Source organism: Lathyrus oleraceus, chromosome 3, assembly GCF_024323335.1.
Source record: "Lathyrus oleraceus cultivar Zhongwan6 chromosome 3, CAAS_Psat_ZW6_1.0, whole genome shotgun sequence".
In the NCBI taxonomy this organism is placed as follows: Eukaryota; Viridiplantae; Streptophyta; class Magnoliopsida; order Fabales; family Fabaceae; genus Lathyrus; species Lathyrus oleraceus.
This window is the reverse complement of record NC_066581.1, coordinates 46,227,994-46,233,347: the sequence shown is the minus strand read 5'-3', so window position 1 is coordinate 46,233,347 and position 5,354 is coordinate 46,227,994.

Here is a 5,354-nt window from a genome sequence, read left to right as displayed (position 1 = left end):
ATCATTGTTCGATGTCCAGTAAACGTCGAGTTCCCTCCCGGTCATTGGTTAATGTCTGGTCGAGTTTTCTTTGGTGTCAAGTAAACATCATTGTTCGATGTCCAGTAAACGTCGAGTTCCCTCCCAGTCATCAGTATATGTCTGGTCGAGTTTTCTTTGGTGTCAAGTAAACATCATTGTTCGATGTCCAGTAAACGTCGAGTTTCCTCCCGGTCATTGGTTAATGTCTGGTCGAGTTTTCTTTGGTGTCAAGTGTAACACCTCAAAATTTGCCCTCCTCTCTTGGGACTAGCTAACATATTGCATATCATTTGTAGGTCATTAGGCATTGCATATTGCATATCATGTGGTTACATTGTGCAAGTCATCCTCACAAGTCTTGGTCAGAAGATGGAGAGGTCAGGTGCAAGCTAGGGTTTCATTGGACTGGTCATTAATCATCTGAGGATGTGGAGGTCCAAATTAGGGTTTTGTGATTCTCAAAGGAGATTGGTCTTCATCTTGTTTGAAAGGATACATCATCATCATGGTTTATCATCAGAAGATTCAAGTGTTGGATCAGGATTCCTTGAGATTAGGGTTTTGACCACTGGTCAACCCTAATCAGTTGAATCATCTGCATTGGGCCAATCAGGGCTTGGCAAGGAGATGGGGCCTACAATGGATATGGGGATCATAATGTGATTGTATTGAGCTTATGGAGGCTAGGGTTTCACCATTGAGCCATTTCATCAGAGAATTGGGGCTCAGCTTGATCAGTGCATGGCCAGATTCATCTATCAGTTGAAAGGTCAACTGTGGTCAACTGTGCTTGATTTTTATGGATTTGGAGGTGGGAGAGAGTTGGATACACTTCATTCATGTTGAAATAAGTTTCATTTGACATGTCAAAGCTCAAGAATGGAGAAAATAAAGTCAGAACAAAAATTGCCAAAAATAGAAAGTGGCTTGTAATGGAAGTTTCCAAAAATGGAAAGTTTTTGGCCACAAATTTACATGTCCAAGAAAGCTTCAAATGAAAATTTGTTCAACATTAAAGTTGTAGATCTTGGTCTCACCTTTCCAAAAAGTCCAAGAACTTGAAAATCCCATGTATGGTTGGCAAGTTATGGTCCATTCAATTTCAAAAATGACCCATAATCAGAGGGGCATAACTTCCACATGGAGTGTCCAAATTGAGTGATCTTTTTATGTGAAAACTCCATTTTACATGTACTTTCATGGTGCATAATTGGAATTCATCAAAAATGGTCAATGCAAAAAGTCAATTTTCAAGTGTACAGTTAAAAATCCAAGGGCAAAATGGTCCAAGTTGAGAAATAATGGGAATTTTGGTATGGGGATTTTTGCAACACCTAACATATGCCAATTAGAGATGGTTTCAACTGTCATAACATTTCAAGGTGCAATATTTGGCTAAGTCATTTTGGAACTTCACTTGAAAATGCAAATTTTGGTATGACATATGGAAAATGAAAAATACAAAACCAATTGCCATGAGACAAGTTGCAACACATCACAAATGGAATTTGGAGAGTGTGTGAGTTGTCATACAGCTGTCATGAGCCCTTATGTGAAATACCATTTTTGCCCTTGCCTTAAGAAATTCACATTAAGCTAATCCAATGCATTTTTGGTTAATTAGTGATTAAAGAGTGGATTAAGGGAGAGTATTTAAACTTAATCATAACTGAATGTTGATTACAATCACAATTCTCAAGGTGTAACCACTTTTCCCTCCATTTTTCTCCAAAATTCATCAAAAACCTTCATCACATTTTTGACCAAAACTCCATCAATTCTCAATGAAATTGCAAGATTCTTGATGATTCAACCTCCATAAATCATAAGCTTGGACTGTTTTGAGGAATTGAAGCAAGAAAGTGTCCAAATCGCAACTGTTCACATCATGCTCAACAATGGAGTTTGGAGATTTCTCACATCTGGATCGTGCTTGAGCTGAAATACGAGTTCTGTTCACCTTCTTCAACCTTCTTCTTCATCTGTTTTGAAGAATCACATCCAAATTCATCACGAATCATAGCTGTCTTCAAACTAAGGTGCAAATTCGAATCTCATGATTTCTTAAATTATTATATGCGTTTGAAAGATCGTTGCATGTAGATCGTCATGATGTGCTTAGTTTTGAAAATGATTAACTGTAGAGAGAGATATCATGCTTTGAATGTTTGAATGTGAAACTTTAATTGCTCGATTCCTTCGCCATGGTTAGAATTAGGAGATTTCGTTTGTATATTCGTGATCTACACACTTAGACCTTTCCATTCATATGCCGTTTGTGAGTTTTGGTTAAGATTTGAGCGGAACCGCATTGGAAGGTTGAAGAACATGAACGCGTGTTGATGATGAAGAAACCTGGAAATTTCGCGTACAGATCTTGTTTCTGTGGCTTCAATTCAAATTTCTTGTTTGCCGCCTATTCCATCCACTCACACGCTGACACAACATTAAGTGATGCTGTGTCGTTTTGGACCAAGGCGAGATATTTACGAACGTGCCATTGGAAATAATTAAATCTATTTAATTCATTAAAACATTTTAATAATTATTTCAACAATTCATTTAACTTAAAAAAATCATAAAAAATTCAATATTAATCCAAAAATAGTGAGGTTTTTTTTTATAGATCCCAAATTCTCTCTAGTTTTTTATAGGCATGATACCATAAGTTGTACATGGAGAAATTTTGACCTTGCCTATTGATCTTTGACTTGTGTGCATATTTTGTATGTTTTGCCATTTTTATCATGAAATGCTCATACCTTTAAAGAAATGAATGAAAATTTTTGTGCTTATTCTGGACATGTTGATGGTGATTTCCATGTATGGTTTGTGAATTTTGGATACCTGGTTGATTAGATATGAATTTTTGAATTAAGGTGTGACAATTTGTGTCACACCAAGCTAGGTCAACTTTCTGATTTTATTTAAAATGCTTAGGGATGTTGATTTGAGCTGAAATTTTGTGTGGATGATCATTGATATGTCAAGATAACATGTGAATTTTGCTGGGATTTTTGGTTGCATTTTCGAATTGATTGGTATTTTTCTTCTCTGTATGCTCATTTTGTGAATTTATGTGACACATGTTGGCATTTTGCTTGTGAAATTCTCATATGGTACTGGATGAAGATGAAATTTGATATGTTGATTGTAGACACATTGTGGGACATCATGCTTTTGGTCCCATTCATTTTTTAATTGTTGTCACTGTTTTATGAATTATTGAAATGGATGCTTGCTTGGATGTCTTGAATTGGCTTACATAATTGTGTTTGGACTTCTTGATTTTCATTGACCTACTTTCTTTTGTCCAATTGAGCTGAAAATTGACATGCTACTTGTTGATTGTGTCCTGTTTAGGTGTGAATTATTTGAGGATTTTTGGAATTGTTTTGGTATGCCTTTGATTGAAGTCATTCTGTTTGGACTTTTGGTGTTGTATTTGACCTAGTTTGTGGTATATTGTGCATGAATTGATATTGGTGAATGATATGAGCATGAGACCAATTGCATTTGCTTTCTATTTGTTTGAATGTGATTTTGGATTGGTTTTGCTTTCTGTTTAGATTTTTTTTATCCCTTTGGACCCTAGGCTTGGCCTAGTGGTCTAGTTTCTCACATTTGGTGTGGATTTTCAGGATGAAATGCACAATGCTTAAGGAGATTGCTTCAAGGCAATTTGAATTGAGTTTGGTTGATGTTTATAAACTAACTTGACTTTGTTTTGTAGGTTGTGATGCTTGAGCTTGGGCTTATAGCTTGCACTTGTGTGCATTAACTTGTGTTGCGTTGTACAGATTAACTGATTAACATTTGCTGTTTACTGTTTGTTTGTCTGAGTACTGATGATACTTGATTGATTTCAGGTACATTTAGTCGCTTACAGTTCTTTAAGAACTTGCTTGCTGCTGCTTGGTTTTTAAACCACTTGAGGTAGGACTTCTATTCTTCATGTAGTCTGGAAGACCTGGCCTGTTACTTGGCCAGGCAACTGTCTGAAGTCCTCCTTAAGAGGCGATGTTTGTGGTTGTTTACATTTGTGCCAAGCAGGTGAAGACCTCTATGAGGCAATTGGTGGATCAAAGGGATATGCAATCTATCCCCCACTATTCTATTGAGTCGTCCCTCTGCTCACACGGCTGTGTGTTGATGCATTGGGACACAAACCCAAGATCTTGTGTTGTTGCACAATCGAGTCAGAGTCTTGAGCGTAGAAGGGTCCCTCCATTCTGGACCCACGCTCCTTTGTCTGAAGCTCTCCCTGGTCAGGGATAAGAGCTGTGAAGTCTAATCTTCACTCACCTTTCATCTGCTTCACCTTAGCCTCGCAATGGCAAGGTTAAGAGCGAGCAATACCCATGTACAGATGACTTGCTTCGGCAGTCAAACCCATTGTTTGAGCCTCACTTGACTGGTTATAGTGTGTGCTTTGTGAATATTTGTTTGCTCTGTTTGCTTGTATGCTTGTATGCTTGCTTTCTTCCTGGATAGGATTAGCTTGCAGTTGTGCAAGTAGGTAGAAACCTCAACGTAGGGCAATGATGCATGACAACACTAGGCTCGAGTACAGCTCCCTGGTAGTGTGTCTTCCCTTGGTTTCTGGCTAAATTTCTTTCCCTTTCAAGGGAACTACATCACCCTGATCCTCGTTCCAGACGAGGTATGTAGGCAGGAGACCGCGCGAGGTCTCTCCGGGCACTTTTTTTTCTTTTTGTGTGTGTTTGCTTGTTATCTTCTTGTGTGTTTTGGTTCGGATGCCGACGTAAGTCCAGTGATTGGTGGTCGGGCTCCACGTTTGCCTTCTTGTGTATGTTTTGGTTCGGATGCTGATGTAAGTCCAGTGATTGGCATTCAGGCTCCATGTTTGCCTGTGTTTGTGTTTGCTTGGTTGGCGTGCGTGAGCCGAACTACGGCAGCTCTGATTCTCGTTCCAGACGAGATACGTAGGCATAGGATGCGACGTCCTATCGAGCTCTCTTCCCTTTAACCCCACCTGTGTTGTCTTCGGTGTGTGTGTGTGTGTGGTGTTTTAGCAACCTATTCTTTCTTTTAGAACGTGGATCCCGTCGAGTACGACGGACGTGAGGGGTGCTAATACCTTCCCCTTGCGTAATCGACTCCCTTACCCTTTCTCTTTGGTCGCGAGACCATGCTTTTTCCAGGTTTCTCTGAGCGTTTCCTTTCCCTATCTTGGGATAAATAATGCGCAGTGGCGGCTCTGTGTTGTGTTTTTATTTCAGCCCGCCGGTTGTTTTTCGCGGATGCGACATCAAGTAAACATCATTGTTCGATGTCTAGTAAACGTCGAGTTCCCTCCCAGTCATCAGTAT